This window comes from Pristiophorus japonicus, chromosome 7 (genome assembly GCF_044704955.1).
Source record: "Pristiophorus japonicus isolate sPriJap1 chromosome 7, sPriJap1.hap1, whole genome shotgun sequence".
Classification (NCBI taxonomy): Eukaryota; Metazoa; Chordata; class Chondrichthyes; family Pristiophoridae; genus Pristiophorus; species Pristiophorus japonicus.
Window position 1 is genome coordinate 33,148,782 of NC_091983.1, and position 19,739 is coordinate 33,168,520.

Genomic DNA, 19,739 nt, shown 5'->3' on the forward strand with positions numbered 1-19,739 from the left:
CCCTTTTTTTAAAAAGTGGTGTTACATTAGCTACCCTCCAGTCCATAGGAACTGATCCAGAGTCAATAGAATGTTGGAAAATGATCACCAATGCATCCACTATTTCTAGGGCCACTTCCTGAGACTGCATCCCAGGGTACTTATCAGGCCCTGGAGATTTATCGGCCTTCAATCCCATCAATTTCCTTAACACAATTTCCTGACTAATAAGGATTTCCTTCAGTTCCTCCTTTTCACTAGACCCTCGAACCCCTAGTATTTCGGAAGGTTATTTGTGTCTTCCTTCGTGAAGACCGATCCAAAGTATTTGTTCAATTGGTCTGCCATTTCTTTGTTCCCCATTATAAATTCACCTGATTCTGATGGCAAAGGACCAACATTGGTCTTCACTAATCTTTTTCTCTTCACATATCTATAGAAGCTTTTGCAGTCAGTTTTTATGTTCCCTGCAGGCTTCCTTTCAAACTCTATTTTCCCCCTCCTAATTAAACCCTTTGTCCTCCTCTGCTGAATTTTAAATTTCTCCCAGTCCTCAGGTTTGCTGCTTTTTCTGGCCAATTTATATGCCTGTTCCTTGGATTTAACACTATCCTTAATTTCCCTTGTTAGCCACAGTTGAGCTACCTTCCCCGTTTTATTTTTACTCCAGACAGGGATGTACAATTGTTGAAGTTCATCCATGTAATCTATAAATGTCTGCCATTGCCTATCCACTGTCAACCCTTTAAGTATCATTTTCCAGTCTATCCTAGCCAATTTACGTCTCATACCATCGAAGTTACCTTTCATTAAGTTCAAAACCCTAGTCTCTGAATTAACACACTCGCACTCCATCTTAATAAAGAATTCTACCATATTATGGTCACTCTTCCCCAGGGGGCCTCGCACAACAAGATTGCTAATTAGTCCTTTCTCATTGCACAACACCCAGTCTAGGATGGCCAGCTCTCTCGTTGGTTCCTCGACATATTGGTCCAGAAAACCATCCCTAATACACTCCAGGAAACCCTCCTCCACCGCATTGCTACCAGCTTGGTTAGCCCAATCTATATGTAGATTAAAAGTCTCCCATGATAACTGCTGTACCTTTATTGCACGCATCCCTAATTTCCTGTTTGATGCCATCCCCAACCTCACTACTACTGTTTGGTCTGTACACAACACCCACGAGCGTCTTCTGCCCTTTGGTATTCCGCAGCTCTACCCATACAGATTCCACATCATCCAAGCTAATGTCCTTTCTTACAATTGCGTTAATTTCCTCTTTAACCAGCAATGCTACCCCATCTCCTTTTCCTTTCTGTCTATCCTTTCTGAATTTTGAATACCCCTGGATGTTGAGTTCCCAGCCTTGGTCACCCTGGAGCCATGTCTCCGTAATCCCAATTATATCATATTCGTTAATAGCTGCCTGTGCAGTTAATTCATCCACCTTGTTACGAATATTCCTCGCATTGAGGCACAGAGCCTTCAGGCTTGTCTTTTTACCACTCTTTGTCCCTTCAGAATTTTGCTGTAATGTAGCCCTTTTTGATTTTTGCCTTGGGTTTCTCTGCCCTACACTTTTAGTATTCTCCTTTCTATCTTTTCCCTCTGTCTCCCTGCATAGGCTCCCATCCCCCTGCCATATTAGTTTAACCCCTCCCTAACAGCACTAGCAAACACTTATCCTCCCTCCCCCCCCACCCCCCAGGACATTGGTTGCGGTCCTGCCCAGGTGCAGACCGTCCGGTTTGCACTGGTCCCACCTCCCCCAGAACCGGTTCCAATGTCCCAGGAATTTGAATCCCTCCCTCTTGCACCACTCCTCAAGCCATGTATTCATCTTAGCTATCCTGCAATTCCTATTCTGACTAGCACGTGGCACTGGTAGCAATCCTGAGATTATTACCTTTTGAGGTCCTACTTTTAATTTAACTCCTAGCACCCTAAATTCAGCTTGTAGGACCTCATCCCGCTTTTTACCTATATCGTTGGTGCCTATATGCACCACGACAACTGGCTATTCACCCTCCCACTCCAGAATGCCCTGCAGCCGCTCCGAGACATCCTTGACCCTTGCACCAGGGAGGCAACATACCATCCTGGAGTCTTGGTTGCGACTGCAGAAACACCTATCTATCCCCCTTACAATAGAATCCCCCACCACTTTCGCTCTCCCACTCTTTTTCCTGCCCTCCTGTGCAGCAGAGCCACCCACAGTGCCATGAACTTGGCTGCTGCTGCCTTCCCCTGGTGAGCCATCTCCCCCAACAATATCCAAAGCGGTATATCTGTTTTGGAGGGAGATGATACCAGGGGACTCCTGCACTGCCTTCCTACTCCTGCTTTGCCTGGTGGTCACCCATCCCCTATCTGCCTTTGTAACCTTTACCTGCGGTGTGACCAACTCACTGAACGTGCTATCCATGACATCCTCAGCATCGCGCATGCTCCAAAGTGAATCTATGCGCAGCTCCAGTGCCATCATGCGGTCTAACAGGAGCTGCAGCTGGATGCACCACCTGCATATACATAGTCGTCGGGGACATTGGAAGCATCCCTGATTTCCTACATGGCACAGGAGGAGCATGACACGGGTCTGGGCTCTCCTGCCATGACTTAACCCTTAAAGTAACCTAATTTGGCAACAATGCCAGAGGGTTCTTACTGACAAAATACGGAAAAAAGAAAAACTACTCACCAATCACTTGCCCTCTTGGCTGTGGCATCGCACTTTGTTTTCTTTTCCTCCCAGGTCGGGGAATCGGCACTGGTGGGGAAAACAAGATAAAGCAACACCTCCTGCTCCCACTTGCCCGAACTCTGAGTTAAGCTGCAGATCAGCTGTGATCTAATTGAATGATGGAACAGTCTCGAGGTGCTGAATGACCTGCTGCTGTTCTTATGCTCCTATTATATGGGGGGTTAAATAATATCGGCCTGATCACTTGCACCTTGCTTGAATTTTCCTTGTGTGCTACATTTTACCTCAAAACTGTGGCTCATTCGTGAATTCTTCAAAGCTGCTTTTTACAGTGCAGGTATTTGAGAACGACAGCAGTTTGAAGCACTAGAAGAGTTGCAAAGATAAGTGGTATGCTGTGTTTCGGATTTAGAAAAGGTATTAGTGGAATTTGCATATCAATCTGATAGTCTTTCGTAGCTTAGAAAGCAACTCCGTTTTCGAATGATCTTTCGAGCCAGCTGGTAGGGAAGGTATCCGTTATCCCTCCAATCATTCTACCTTTCCATAGCTGGCTGGCACTCTGAGACATTTCTCTTTCCTGTATACTTTGACAGGTGAACTAGTTGAAGAAATTCAGTTTTTTTTTAAAGTCACTCTGCGTGGTGCGAGTATTCGCACATTAGTAGCAATTATCATCGGTTGCGCTCTTGCTTCTGAGTTAGAAGGTTCTTGGTTCAAGTTCTACTCCATAGACTTGATCACACAGTCTAGGCTGACATTTTAGTACAATACTCTGAGTGCTACTCTGTGGAGGTGCTGACTTTTGGATGAGACGTTAAACCGAGGCTTTCTCGGGTGAATGTAAAAGATCCCATGACACTATTCTAAGAAGCACAGTGGAGTTCTCCTGGTGCCCTGGGAAATATTTATTCCTCAACCGACATCAGTAAAACAGATAATCTTGTTATGTGTCTCATTGCTGTTTGGGGGGCCTGGCTGTGCACACATTTTTAAAAAGTTGCTTGGTGTGTCAAGAGGTTGTGAAACTTGCGGGGGCAGGGGGTTGCTAGTGCTGTTGGGCAGGGTTTAAACGAATTTGACAAGAGGCTGGGCATCAGGAAGTAGCATTAGAAAGAAGAAACAAGGGGCATAAAGGATTGGGAGATACAGAAAGCACTAGAGTAAGAAATAGTGCGGTATTATGTGGTGTCAGACTAAGAGAAAATACAAGAAGGTCTAAATTAGGTTTACAGTGCATGTGTGTGAATGCACAAAGTGTGGTAAATAAGGTTGGTGAGCTGTAGGTAGAAATAGACACATGGGAATATGATGTTGTGGTGATAATGGAGACCTGTCTCAAAAAAGAGCAGGATTGGGTACAACATATTCCTGGACAGAAGGTGTTCAGGAAAGATAGGGAAGAAAAGTAATGAGGTGGGGTGGCAATATTGATTAAAGAGAATATTACAGTGCTGGAGAGAGAGGATATCCTGGAGTCAAGGACAAAATCTATTTGGTTAGTTGAGAAACAATAGAGGCGCCATTGCACTACTAGGTGGATTCTACAGGCCGCCAACTATTGAGAAGGATATGGAGGAGCAACTTTGCAGGGAAATTAGAGTGGTGCAAGAACTATAGAGTAGTGATAATGGGGGACTTCAACTATACTAATATAGACTGGGACAGTAATAGTGTAAAGGGCAGAGAGAGGGAAGAACTTAAGTGTGTTCAGGCAAACGTTCTTGACCACTATTTTTCCAGCCCAAAGAGGAAGGAGGTATTGCTGGATCTGGTTCAGGGAAATAAGATGGGTCAAGTAGAGGAAGTGTCAATAGGGAAACATTTAGAGAACCGTGATCACAGTATCATAAGATTTAGAGCAGCTATGGAAAAGGACAGGTGACAATCTAGAGTAAAAATACTTAATTGGAGAAAGGCCAATTTCAGTGGGTTGAGAATGGATCTGGCTCGTGTAAATTGGAATCAAAGATTGGCAGGGAAAACAAATCGAATAATGGGCTGCCTTTTTAAAGAGGTGGTGTTTCGGGTGCAGTTGAGGTACATTCCCATGAGGGGGAAAAATAGGGCAAACACAGCTTTCTTCTTGGGCAGTCCCTCGGATTCAAGGATGACTTGCTTCCACACTAATGAGTTCTTGGGTGAATTATGAGACCAGTGAGGGATCTACAGTCTCTGTCACAGGTGAGGCAGGTGGTGGTTTAAGGGACAGGTGGGTGGGGTGCTTGGGTTGTTGTGCGCTGTTTGCGCTTGGCTTCCGTGTGCTCCCTGTGAAGAGACTGTGTTCGGTGCCTTCCCGGATGTTTCTCTTCCACTTTGAGTCGTCTTGGACCAGGGATTTCCAGGTTTTGGTGGAGATGTTGCACTTTTTCAAGGAGTTTTGAGGGTGTCCTTGAAGCGTTTCCTCTGCCCACCTGGGGCTCGCTTGCCGTGTCGGAGCTCTTGAGTAGAGCGCCAGTTTTGGGAGTCTAGTATTGGGTATGCAGATGATGTGGCCTATCCATCGGAGCTGATCGTGCATGGTCAATGCTTCAATGTTGACCTGAGCGAGAACACTGATGTTGGTACGCCTATCCTGCTAATGGATTTGCAGGATCTTGTGGAGGCAGCGTTGGTGATACTTCTCCAGTGCTTTGAAGTGCCTGCTGCACATGGTCCATGTCTCGGAAGCATATAGGAGGGCGGGTATCACTACTGCTCTGCAGACCATGAGGTTGGTGCCGGGGATTTTAACCTACATATCGATTGGTCAAATCAAATCGCAGGGGGTAGCCTGGAGGAGGAATTCATAGAATGCATACGGGATTGTTTCTTAGAACAGTATGTTACAGAGCCTACAAGGGAGCAAGCCATTTTGGATCTGGTCCTGTGTAACGAGACAGGAAAAATAAACTATCTCCTCGTAAAAGATCCTCTCGGAATGAGTGATCACAATATGGTTGAATTTGTAATACAGATTGAGGATGAGGAAGTTGTGTCAGAAACGAGCGTACTATGCTTAAACAAAGGGGACTACAGTGGGATGAGGGCAGAGTTGGCTAAAGTAGACTGGAAACAAAGACTAAATGGTGGCACAATTGAGGAACAGTGGAGGACTTTTAAGGAGCTCTTTCATAATGCGCAACAAAAATATATTCCAGTGAAAAAGAAGGGCGGCAAGAGAAGAGATAACCAGCCGTGGATAACCAAGGAAATAAAGGAAAGTATCAAATCAAAGACCAATGCGTATAAGGTGGCCAAGGTTAGTGGGAAACTAGAAGATTGGGAAGATTTTAAGCAACAGCAAAGAATGACTAAAAAAGCAATAAAGAAAGGGAAGATAGATTACGAAGGTAAACTTGCGCAAAACATAAAAACAGATAGTAAAAGCTTTTACAGATATATAAAACGGAAAAGAGTGACTAAAGTAAATGTTGGTCCCTTAGAAGATGAAAAGGGGGATTTAATAATGGGAAATGTGGAAAAGGCTGAGACCTTAAACAATTATTTTGCTTCCGTCTTCACAGTGGAAGACACAAAAACCATGCCAAAAATTGCTGGTCATAGGAACGTGGGAAGGGAGGACCTTGAGATGATCACTATCACTAGGGAGGTAGTGCTGGACAGACTAATGGGACTGAAGGTAGACAAGCCCCCTGGTCCTGATGAAATGCATCCCAGGGTATTAAAAGAGATGGCGGAAGTTATAGCAAATGCATTTGTTATAATCGACCAAAATTCTCTGGACTCTGGGGAGGTACCAGCAGATTGGAGAGCAGCTAATGTAACGCCTCGGTTTAAAAAAGGGGGCAGGCAAAAGGCAGGTAACTATAGGCCGGTTAGTTTAACATCTGTAGTGGGGAAAATGCTTGAAACTATCATTAAGGAAGAAATAGCGGGACATCTGGATAGGAATAGTGCAATCAAGCAGACGCAGCATGGATTCATGAAAGGGAAATCATGTTTAACTAACTTATTGGAATTCTTTGAGGATATAACGAGCACGGTGGATAGAGGTGTACCGATGGATGTGGTGTATTTAGATTTCCAAAAGGCATTCGATAAGGTGCCACACAAACGGTTACTGCAGAAGATAAAGGTACGCGGAGTCAGAGGAAATGTATTAGCATGAATAGAGAATTGGCTGGCGAACAGAGAGTCGGGATAAATGGGTCCTTTTCCGGTTGGAAATCAGTGGTTAGTGGTGTGCCACAGGGATCAGTGCTGGGACCACAACTGTTTACAATATACATAGATGACCTAGAGGAGGGGACAGAGTGTAGTGCAACAAAATTTGCAGATGACACTAAGATTAATGGGAAAGCGGGTTGTGTAGAGGACTCGGAGAGGCTGCAAGGAGATTTGGATAGGTTAAGCGAATAGGCTAAGGTTTGGCAGATGGAATACAATGTCAGAAAGTGTGAGGTCATCCACCTTGGGGGGAAAAAAAACAGTAAAAGGGAATATTATTTGAATGGGGAGAAATACTGTGGTGCAGAGGGACCTGGGGGTCCTTGTGCATGAAACTCTTTTTGGAGTTTATCTGCAAAACAAAAACATTAATCGGTACCACCCGCCCTGGATGACACACCAGACATTTACAAGGCCCTCATTTTTTTTTCTTTTTTTTTTTTTGGGGCACTAAATCACTTTTTTATTTTCTCCAGTGCCCCCTATAAAAGGGGAGGGGGACACTAAAAGCACCGGCAATTAAAACAAATTAAACTTTAAAACGTAAAATCAAATTAAAATTTGATTGCCGGGCGTGATGATGCACTCCAGTCCCTCCGGTGCCCACCTCTCGCGGAAGGCTGCGAGCGTACCGGTGGACACCGCGTGCTCCATCTCCAAGGACACCTTGGATAAAAGCCTACTGCACCTGGTATTCCCAGGCGGTCTCCCATCCAAGTACTAACCAGGCCTGACTCTGCTTAGCTTCCGAGATCAGACGAGATCGGGCGTTTTCAGACTAGTGTGGCCGTGCATGAAACTCTTTTAGGCAGTTAACGGAAAAACATTAAACCGTGCCCCCCGATCTGGGGGAAACACCAACATTTACAATGCCATTTTTTTATTTTTGCATGAAACCCAAAAGGTTAGTTTGCAGGTGCAGCAGGTAATCAGGAAGGCAAATGGAATGTTGGCCTTCATTGCGAAAGGGATGGAGTACAAAAGCAGGGAGGTGTTGCTGCAACTGTATAAGGTATTGGTAAGGCCGCACCTGGAGTACTGCGTGCAGTTTTGGTCACCTTACTTAAGGAAGGATATACTAGCTTTGGAAGGGGTACAGAGACGATTCACTAGGCTGATTTGAGAAATGAGGGGGTTACCTTATGATGATAGATTGAGTAGACTGGGTCTTTACTCCTTGGAGTTCAGAAGGATGAGGGGTGATCTTATAGAAACATTTAAAATCATGAAAGGGATAGACAAGATAGAGGCAGAGAGGTTGTTTCCACTGGTGGGGGAGACTAGAACTAGGGGGCACAGCCTCAAAATACGGAGGAGCCAATTTAAAACCGAGTTGAGAAGGAATTTCTTCTCCCAGAGGGTTGTGAATCTGTGGAATTCTCTGCCCAAGAAAGCAGTTGAGGCTGCCTCATTGAATGTTTTCAAGTCAAAGATAGATAGATTTTTAAGCAATAAGGGAATTAAGGGTTACGGGGAGAGGGCGGGTAAGTGGAGCTGAGTCCACGACCAGATCAGCCATGATCTTATTGAATCTCGAGGGGCTAGATGGCCTACTCCTGTTCCTAATTCTTATGTTCTTATGTTTGAGATCCTGGTCTTCAAACACACACTTCCTCAGGCGACTGAAGGCTGCACTGGAACACTGAAGGCAGTGTTGGACTTCATCATCGACGTCTGCCCTTGTTGACGGTATGCTCCCAAAGTATGGAAAGTGGTCCACATTGTCCAAGGCTTCATCATGGATCTTGATAATCAAGGGGCAGTACTGTGTGGCGGGGGCAGGTTGGTAGAGAAGCTTTATCTTACAGATGTTTAGTGTAAAGCCCGTACACTCGTACGCTTTGGTGAAGATGTTGATGATGGTTTGGAGTTCGACCTCGGTGTGTGCAAATGCAAGCGTCGTCTGCATACTGTAATTTAATGACGGAGGATGGGACGACCTTGGATCTGAACTGGAGGTGATGGAGGTTGAATAATTTCCCATTTGTTCTGTAGGTTAGCTCCACTCCAGCGGGGAGCTTAGGGGGTGAGATGGAGCATTGCAGCAAGGAAGATTAAGAAGAGAAAGAGAGGAAGATGAAGCAGAAAATAGGAGCGTATGACAGATGTCAGATTGAGAATACAAGTGAGAACCAGGCAGGTTCAATCAGGCAGAACGAGGCAGAATTTCAAAATTTGCAGATGACAAAAGTTGGGAAGTCTTGTGAACATTGAGGGGGATAGTGATGGACTTAAGAGGACATAGCCAGGCTGATGGAATGGGTGGCCACGTGGCAGGTGAAACTTAATGCAGAAAAGTGCGAAGTGATACATTTTGATAGAAGGAATGAGGAGAAACAATATAAGGTAAAGGGTACAATTTTAAAGGGGGTGCATGAACAGAGAGATCTGGGGATAATTGTGGGCAGGTTGAGAAAGTAGTTAGTGTACAGGATCCTAGGCTTCATAAACACTGGTTCGGCCTCAACTGGAGTATTGGGTCCAATTCTAGGCACCATACTTTAGGAAGGATGTGAAGGCTTTAGAGAGGATGAAAAGATTTACAAGAATGGTTCCAGGGATGAGGGACTTCAGTCACATGGATAGACTAGAAAAGCTGGGGTTGTTCCCTTTAGAGCAGAGGAGATTTGATAGAGGTGTTTAAAATCATGAGGGGTCTTGACCGAGTAAATAGAGAAACTGTTCCCATTGGAGGAAGGGTCTAGAACCAGATGACACAGATTTAAGGTGATTGGCAGAAGAACCAAACGCAACGTGAGGAAAAACCTTTTTTATGCAGCGAGTGGTTAGGATCTGAAATGCACTGCCTGAAAGGGTGGTGGAGGCAGATTCAGTCATAGCTTTCAAAAGGGAATTCGATAACTCCTGAAGGAGAAAAACATTGCATGGCTACAGGAAAAGGGCGGGGGAATAGGACGAACTGAAGTGCTCTTGCAGAGAGCCGGCACAGGCTCGATAGGCCAAATGGCCACCTTCTGTGCTGTAACCATTCTATGAATCTATGAAAGACAACCGATCCAGCCGGGTTACGGAAAAGGGGAATATTATCACTTCCCATATTTCTAAGTCTTGGGAGTGGCATTTGCTTCCCAGTTTTAATTGCCAGAGCTCCAAGTGGTCCAAATGTTTACACAGACTGGGATGTTTTGGCTGATCTCGTATGTTTATTTTTCCAGTAACATTGAACTCAGTAAAATTATCATGTGTATCTGATGTCCATTTGGAAAAAGAGACTTCCTTCATGCTAATCAATTTTCAAAAATAATTATCTCCTGTGCTTACACCTTTTGTGTGAGAGCGATACAGAGAGGGAAGCAGATTAGACAGTTTCTTTCCTTTAAAAAAAATTGTATAAGATGAATTTTGGAAGCAAATGGAAACGTGTAGGAAACAAAATTGGAGGAGGAACCCAGGAGAAGCTCTTTTGCCTCTGTCAATAGAGTTAGTTAGAGGAGCAGTGGATGGAGGGCTAAGGGTTGTGTTAAGAGAACAAGGGGAATGGGGATGATACAGGGGTTGAGCATTTATTGAAAGAGGTCGGGGTAGTGTTGGAAATAAAGGGATAGTGGGATGGTAAAGTGGTAGTGGGAAATTAGTAGGAGACATGATGGTGAGAGAAAATCTTTCGGTGATTCAAGTAGGGATGACAAGGGAGCCACTGAGGGCCACATTTCCCTGTAAACCTGACCCCAAATGAAGAGAGAGTGTTAGAAGTTGGAGAGCTAGAAAAATAGTAACAAGAAGCAGGGGCAGGTAAAAGACCATATACCCTGATTATTGTACAATGGAGATGTTGCAGTGATAATACTGACAAAGATGCAATTACAATGTGATATGTATATACAGGCAGTTTCCATTGTAGATGTGGGCATAGAAATTTCTAATGTAAATATCAAATTAGCAATGTATGACTAAAATGGGGATTAAATTGTATTTGCATGGCCTAGTCCAATTATCCCAACTTCTAACTCTGCTTCAGCTAAAGACTACACTTGGTCTTGACTCTCCATGTGCAATGTCATGGAAGATCGACTCGTGTATATATTGAGAAAAATCTTGTTTGATGAGCACATTGGCTCAGATTTTGCGATTAAAAACAACGGTGAGGCTAACTGCACTCACTGTTGTTATAAAGTAAATCGAACAGCAACTTCCAGATCTGCAGATGCGCATTTAAATGCGGAAATTTGGAAGTTGCTGTCTGATTTGCCCTGCTCTTCCACAAACTGCACTCCACCACTACCTTGCCAATAGACTTTGCATTGAAATTCATGTAAAGGCATGAAGTTGCTGTACTTGGCCACTAGTTACCTGCTAAACACACCAGAAAAAGTTAGGCCTTGTGCATTTAGGTCTAAGTGAATTTTTAATGGCGTGATGAGTCTTAATTACTGCCAAACAACCTTTCTAGCGCTGAAAATAAGTGTGGAGTTTCAATCCTTCAGAACTTAATTATTGGAGATTTTCTAAAAAAAATATTTTAAATACTTTTTCTCTCTTATCTCTCTCTCTCTCTCTCTCTCCATCTTTTTTTCCCCTCTCTCTTTCTGTACATGATTTTGCAATGAATTAAATGTTCTAATTTTTACTTCCTGGTTTATACTCCATGTCGCTGAGGATTCTTCAATCTGATTGTTTGAAAAGTCACGCAATTGCTCTGCTCGCACCGCCACACATCCCCTGTAAAGGGTGCTGTGCTGCCTCAGATGCCCGATGACAGCAAGTTGCTGCTCAAAAACCTGCGAAAAGTCTGGACAGCTGTAAGCATAGTGAATGGTGAGCGCCGTTCCCTCGCTGCTGACCACAAAATCCAGGCCATCATTATTCACACAATCATTAACAACCTGCACTTATATAGAGCCTTTAATCTAATAAAACGTCCCAAGGCGCTTCACAGGAGTGTTTATCAGACAAAAATTTGACACTGAGCCACATAAGGAGATTTTAAAACAGATCACTAAAAGCTTGGACAAATAAGTAGGTTTTAAGGATCATCTTAAAGGAGGAGAGAGAGGTAGTGCGGTAATGCACTTTAGGAAGGGAGTTATGGCCTATGTAGCTCAAGGTATGGCCATCATTGGTGGAGCAATTAAAATTAGGGATGCACAAGAGGCCAGAATTGCAAGAGCTTGGAGATCTCGAAGGCTTGTAGGGCTGAAGGATGTTAGAGATAGAGATGGATGAGCCCATGGAGGGATTTGAAAATCAAGATGAGATTTTTAAAATTGAGGAATTGCTGGATCGAGTGCCAATGTAGGTCAGCAGCACGGGGTCGTGGATGAACGGGACTTGTTGCAAGTTAGGACACGGGCAGCAGATATTTGGAAGTGCTGAGTGTCGGGTGGAAGATGCGAGGCCGGACAGGAGAGCATTGGAATAGTCAAGTCGAGGTAACACAGGCACGGAGTGAGAATTTTAGCAGCAGATGAATGATGTTGGAGGTGGAAGTAAGCGGTATTGGTGATAGAGTGGATATGTGGTTGGAAGTGCATCTTGGTGTCAAATACGACACACAGGTTGAGAAAGGCATGGTTCAGTCTTCGGCAGTCGCCAGGGAGACGATGGAGTCAGTGGAACAGTGATGGGTACTGAAGACATTGGCTTCCATCTTCGTAATATTTAGTTGGAGGACATTCCTGCTCATCCAGTACTAGATGTCGGACAAACAGTGTGACGAATTAAAGACAGTGGAGGGGTTGAGGTGGGTGTTGGTGGTTAGGTAGAGTAAATTTCTAGATTGGGACTTGAATCCACGACTTTCTCGTGCAGATTAGAAACAGCGGGATAGGGGACAAGAATAGATCCCTGGGGGTCTCCAGAGGTAACTGAGCGGGAACAGAAGCTATTACAGGTGATTCTTTGGCTACGACTGGATAGATAACTTGGGTAGATAAAGATTTAATATGAAGAAAATATTTTCCTTCCTGCTCGCAATTCATTAAGGCAAGGAAAAGGAAGAGTTAACCTGTTGAGGATGGAGTTTTCAACTTTCAAAGTGTCTCAAAAGATATGGATAATTATAAAATTCAACACTTGTCTTGGTTATTTTAAAAAAGTGTATACTTTGGGAGGAGTGGAGGAGGTGAACAACAATGACTTGTGTATATAGCATCGTTTAATGTTTTGAAATGTCCCGAAGTGCTTCATGGATGAATGAAAGGACATGGATGTCAAGCCAGAAAGAGATGTTAGGAGTGATGACTGAATACTTGGTTGAAATAATGAAACAAATCTTCCTGGAAAATCTTTCTGAAAAAAGATGTAGGCTGTTATTAATGAGCAAATCAGCCAGCAAGTTCAGGGGAAAGAGATATGGCATGAGATGCAAATCTCCAGAACATGCTGGTCGATTTACACCACTCCACCAACGTTCCTGCTAAGCTGCGAGGCTGAGCAGCGGTCTGGAGGTCCCGTGCAGGCCACTGACCAGTTTTTAAATGGATAAACCGTGAATATACAAAAATTTAAATAGGCCGCGCAGCCACCTCACACAAAAAAAAAAATTCGAGGGAACATCGTGCTCCACCCTTCACCTCACACAAACGGCATCTTGCTCTTAGCTTCCCTCTTATTATTAAGAACTTGCTGGATGCACATTAATTGCCCATTAAACTTACCACAGAAATTTAAGGCTCATAATTAACAGCGTAAGTACCCTTTTAACAGATCCTTTTTGATAATTGGTAATACGATCCCAATCAATCTCTGGCTCAGAAAGGGAACAACTTAAACTGTTTAATTTCATTCTTGCATGTAGTAAATTCTTCTTGGAGATTTAAAACATTTTTAAATTTTTTAACTTTATTTTCCTTTGACTCTTTCTGTTCTTTCTCTCCTAATCCAATCTTTCTGTACCTAGTTTGACTCTAAATCCACCCACTCTAAATCATCCTCCTTCTCAGTTCATGTTTTTCTCAATCCTTCAAACTCATCGTTCAATAAAATCCCAGATACCCCATTGCCTTGGCCATGCCGTTATCAGCTTACATTTCCAGCAAGTTACGTTGCAAATTACATTTCAGCTGAAGGGGGCAGGCAAAATTTTAACTAATGGTGAATGCTGCAAGATGCCCTGCCCAGCAAGCTTTGGCCCAATGAGTTTTGAAGAATGGTTTTAAAGGTGGAGCTAGATGTAGAGAGGTTTAACAAGGAAGATCTGAAAATAGGACTGAAGTGGCTGCAGGCTCTGGCACCAATGTTGGGTAAAGGGCATGGGGTTGAACAGAAGGCTGGAGTTAGCAGTAACCTTGGGACAGGGATTGGTAATTGGTTGGTGGGGAGGAGACAGAGAATAGGGATAAAGGGTTTGTTTTCTGATTGGCAGATGTGACAAGTGGTGATTCCCAGGGATTTGTACTGGGGCCTCACCATATTTAGCAATGACATGTATGAAGGAATAAGAGATGTATATCTAAATTTGCAGATACAGCCATATTATGAGGAACAGTAAGTTGTGCAGATGGGAGCAGCAAGTTCCAAAGGGATGTGAGCAGACTAAGTGAGTGGGCAAAACTAGGGCAGATGGAGTTCAATGTGGGGAAGTGTGTGGTCACCCACTTCAGATCTGAGGACGACAAATTGGAATATTATCTTAATTGTGAAAGACTAGGAACTTGAAGGAGCAAAGGGATTTAGGTGTCCATGTATACAAATCACTGAAAGCGAGTGCATAGGTACTAAAAGTAATAAAAATGGCTAATGGAATATTGGCCTTTATCTCAAGAGGGATGATTTTCAAAAGTGAGGAAGTGATGATTCAGTTGTACTGAGCCTTGATCAGACCCCTTCTACATTACTGCAATCATTTTTTGCCATTGAACCTCGGGAACAATATATTGATTTTGGAAGAGGTACAGCACAAATTTATCAGAATTATACCAAGGCTTCAAGAGTTAAATCATGCTGACAGGTTGCATAAACTTGGTTTGTATTCCCTTGAGTTTAGACGGTTCAGGTGTGATCTAATCAAGGTTGTTAAAACAATAAAGGGATTCGATAGGATAGATACAGAGGGCTCAATTTTGCCCAAAGCTGTTTTTTGGCGTATTAGGAACATAGAAACATAGAAAATAGGTGCAGGCGTAAGCCATTCGGCCCTTCAAGCCTGCACCACCATTCAATAAAAGATCATGGCTGATCATTCACCTCAGTACCCCTTTCCTGCTTTCTCTCCATACCTCTTGATCCCTTTAGCCACAAGGGCCATATCTAACTCCCTCTTGAATATATCCAATGAATTAGCATCAACAACTCTCTGCGGTAGAAAATTCCACAGGTTAATAGCTCTGAGTGAAGAAGTTTCTCCTCATCTTGGTCCTAAATGGCTTAGCCCTTATCCTTAGACTGTGTCCCCTGGTTCTGGACTTCCCCAACATGGGGAACATTCTTCCTGCATCTAACCTGTCCAGTCCCATCAGAATTTTATATGTTTCGATGAGATCCCCTGTCATCCTTCTAAACTCCAGTGAATACAGGCCCATTCGATCCAGTCTCTCCTCATATGTCAGTCCTGCCATCCCGGGAATCAGTCTGGTGAACCTTCACTGCACTCCCTCAATAGCAAGAACATCCTTCCTCAGATTAGGAGATCAAATCTGAACACAATATTCCAGGTGAGGCCTCACCAAGGCCCTGTACAACTGCAGTAAAACCTCCCTGCTCCTGTACTCAAATCCCCTAGCTATGAAGGCCAACATGCCATTTGCCTTCTTCACTGCCTGCTGCACCTGCATGCCAACTTTCAATGACTGATGTACCATGACACCCAGGTCTCGTTGCACCTTCCCTTTTCCTAATCTGTCACTCAGATAATATTCTGCCTTCGTGTTTTTGCCACCAAAGTGGATAACCTCACGTTTATCCACATTATACTGCATCTGCCATGCATTTGCCCACTCACCTAAACTGTCCAAGTCACCCTGCAGCCTCTTAGCATCCTCCTCACAGCTCACACCGCCACTCAGCTAAGTGTCATCTGCAAACTTGGAGCTATTGCACTCAATTCCTTCAACTAAAGTATTGATGTATATTGTAAATAGCTGGGGTCCCAGCACTGAGCCCTGCAGCACCAGTGCCTGCCATTCTGAAAAGGACCCGTTTATCCCGACTCTCTGCTTCCTGTTTGCCAACCAGTTCTCTATCCATGTCAATACATTACTCCCAATACCATGTGCTTTAATTTTGCACACCAATCTCTTGTGTGGGACCTTGTCAAAAGCCTTTTGAAAGTCCAAAATACACCACATCCACTGGTTCTCCCTTGTCCACTCTACTAGTTACATCCTCAAAAAAATTCTCGAAGATTTGTCAAGCATGATTTCCCTTTCATAAATCCATGCTGACCATTTTCTCTCGCCCTCCTTTCTTAAAAAGTGGGATTACATTAGCTACCCTCCAGTCCATGGGAACTGATCCAGAGTCGATAGACTGTTGGTAAATGATCACCAATGCATCCACTATTTCTAGAGACACTTCCTTAAGTACTCTGGGATGCAGACTATCGGGCCCTGGGGATTTATTGGCCTTCAATCCCATCAATTTCCCTAACACAATTTCCTGACTAATAAGGATTTCCTTCAGTTCCTCCTTCTCACTAGACCCTCGGTCCCCTAGTATTTCCGGAAGGTTATTTGTATCTTCCTTCGTATTGCCAGAGTTATACCAGTTTTTCTAGGCCACAACTACTCCAAAAATAAATGTGCCAAGTTTCCATGCTCTTATTTTTTTAAATTGGCGACGCACAGCCTGTCCTGTAGCCTTGGAGTGTGGAGACTAATGTCTGCGCCGAAAAAACAATGCTGCCCCTTCTGTGCATGCGCGAAAAAAAGAGGCCATTTTTGATGTGATTCCTATGCGCGCGCATGCAAAGTACAGCTCCCGGCCTGCAAACGGCCATTTTTAAAGAGCCAGTTGTGTGTGTGAGAGAACTTTAATTATCATTGGTAAAATCGGAGCAGCAATACAAGATGCAACACGGCGCAAGGACCAAGAATTTCTTACAGGCTGAAGAAGAGGCACTAGTTACTGTGATTGAGGGCAGATGGCAGGAGCTTGACACCAGCAGAGATCACACAAAAGTTCCACCCAAAGAAATGAAGAAATGCTGGAACCAACTTGCAGAAAATTACTGTGCAATGGTGACCACCCCGAGGTCTGGAGGCCAGTGCAAAAAGTGGTGGCAGGACCTTGGTCAAGTAGTTAGTGTAAGTAATATTTTCATTTTTCAATGGAATTGCAATTGTAAATGTGACCATCTGTAAATGTCCCACCCAGCAGAAAGACACCCTCTCTAAAAAGTATTTTCATCTTTGCAGAGGAAAGTGGCACACAACAAAAGGGAAAGAACTCAAACAGGAGGAGGCCCAGCAAATCTGCAGCCACTGACACCCTTGGAAGAGAGGGTCCTGCCTGGAGAAAAGCAATCGCCACTGCACAAGCTGGGCCCACACTCAAGGGAGAGGGCAAGTCCTGCAAATTCCACAATCTGGCTTTGCTAAATGTTAAATACTGCATGGGCTAGCCATTTGGTTCATAGGGATGTCTCTGTCAGCTACGCTTCGGTTGATGCAATGTGCTATCATTCATCGTGGTCCTTCAAATCAGCCTGCTCCTGCACTGTGTGAGCCTACTCATGCCATCCACCCTGCCCCCTCTTCTGCTGCTAACCATTTATCTGTTCTGTTATATTTTGCAGAACTTGAGGCAAACCCTGACTATGCTGAAGAAGATTCAGACGAGGACGAGCCTGAAGAGGAGAACATCTTCCAATCCCACCTTCTGACCAAGAGGGGGGAGGGGGAAGGGATGAATGAAGCCCCCACTGTTGTATTCACTCTGGCGGAGGTGCAGGTGCTGCCCATTGAGGAGCTACACCCTTCCCTGAGTAATGGTTTGAGTGTTGTTAGGATATTCCATGGTTTCCCATCATCTGAGGTTGGGGATTCCAGTGGGGTGCAGTGATGCACACCCAGGGCCCCACTGTCCGAAGCAAGACATACCCACGGTGAGGAGGGGACGGAGAGCTCAACCACGCTCTCCTGAGGTGCAGGATCTAACGGATGTGATTCACATGATGGCAATGAGTGCAGAGAGCATTGATCTTACCCGATCACTCCTGTACACCATCAGTGAGGTGGGTGATGAGGTATCGGGAGAAGTAACGACACTCTCACGAGAAATGGGAAAGCTGTCCAGGAACATGAGGGAGGAAATATCTGTCAACAGAAACAATGTCAGTGCACATGAGGGAGGGAATGTTGCAGGGAGTTGACACACTTTTGCTCAACATGAGGGAAGGCATGTCACAGGTAGGTGAGACACTGTAGGCCAACATGAGAGAGGAACTGTTGGAGGTGGTTGAGACACTGTCAGGGCACATGAAGGAAGGAATCTTGGAGTTATCTGCTGCAATAACGGAACATGCCCAGACCCCACGGCCATTGAAGGAATCAACTGCCACTCCAATCCCCAGACCAGCCTCCGAAGAGGCCCAAGCCATTCCCTCAACATTACCGCCTGCCCCTCTCCCCTCCACCCCCACATCAAGAAATGCGTATTACCCGAGATGTTCGAAAGAATAAGCTTGGTACCAACCCGGGTAATGCTGCGCCACCGCCTGGGGGCAGGGGTGGTGGAGTCACCAAGACCAAGTACAGCGTGCAATCTTAGAATAAGGTGGAAGAGAGATGGGTGCAGCCTTTCTTTGCTGTTGTTGTTATTATTATTGTTACTCTTGTAACTGTTCTCAAATTAAAAGTTTTTTGTAAGGTATGTAAATTTATAAGTTTGCAAGTTTGTGAGTAATCTTAAATGAGAACTTTAAAGTTTGATACAAGAATATGTTTATTTAAGTTAAGTACAAACAAATGTTTGTTAAAATATATTTTATTCAAAAGTTTAAGTTATAACAATCATTTACATTATTTGTTCCATTATTAACACACCCTTTTGAAGTAAACAAGAATCATTTCCAGCATTTGTTCAATGAACACAGCACAACATTATGAAACAGGTCCATGTGGAATAGTTGCCGCTGAGCCCTCAGGCAGCAAAGTGTTCACAGATAAGCTGCTGGAGTAAGGCTCGAGTAATTGTTAAAGGGGCACGGCGGCCCACCCTCCTCCGTCATCGTGCTCCGGGTTCAGATAGTTGCATGGCTTCCTCGTCCTCCTCCTCCTTCTCGTGATCTGCATCTTCCTCATCATTATCATCAGCCTGCGGTGGGTCTTCTACTACCAGCTGCTGCTGCCTTATGATGGCTAAGTTATGCAGCATGCAGGACACAACAGTGAACTGACTGACAATCTCAGGGAAGTATTGCAAGTCGCCTCCGGAATGGTCCAGGCATCGGAAATGCTGTTTCAAGATGTCAGTGGTCCTGTCTATTATGCTGCGCGATGCAATGTACGATATGTTGTATTCCCGGTCAGCTTCCGTCTGGGATACATGTATGGGCGTCATGAGCCAGGTGGTGAGGCCGTACCATTTGTCTCCCACTAGCCAGCTCTGCTCTTCTGGCTGCTGCTGAAACATGTCAGATATAACGCTCTCGCGTAGGATGAATGCATCATGGGTGCCCAGAGAAACTATTTCCTCTGGTGGGGGAATCCAGAACAAGAGACATCATAAAATTAGAGGTAGGTCATGTAGGAGTGAAATCAGTGAGCACTTTTTCATACATGCTTCCCAAAAATCTTTGGGTGCTGGTCAGTTGAAATTTTCAAGACAGATCAATACATTTTTGTTGGGTAAGGGTATCAAGGGGTGTGGAGCAAAAGTGGGTGAATTAAGTTGAGGCACAAACTTCAGAATTTTCAGTAGCAAAATAAATATCAGAATTCAAGTCATGATCAGATCACCTACCTGGTCCCTATGTATTTTTTGC

The 19,739-nt window shown here is 44.3% G+C and overlaps 1 protein-coding gene and 1 pseudogene across 3 annotated transcripts in view; one reads left to right on the top strand and one right to left on the bottom strand.

Annotated features, from left to right (window-relative positions):
• The window catches only part of mak (male germ cell-associated kinase), a 99,077-nt gene that overhangs the window by 19,708 nt on the left and 59,630 nt on the right, over nt 1-19,739 (top strand). The window contains exon 2 of one of the 3 annotated variants that reach the window (XM_070884899.1): nt 8,445-8,638. The exons of the other annotated variants lie outside the window; for them this stretch is intronic. The gene's annotated coding sequence lies outside the window, so the exon portion shown is untranslated. The remainder of the gene's footprint in view (nt 1-8,444; nt 8,639-19,739) is intronic. 3 annotated transcript variants of the gene reach the window in all.
• LOC139267689 (5S ribosomal RNA) lies at nt 7,533-7,651 on the bottom strand (annotated as a pseudogene).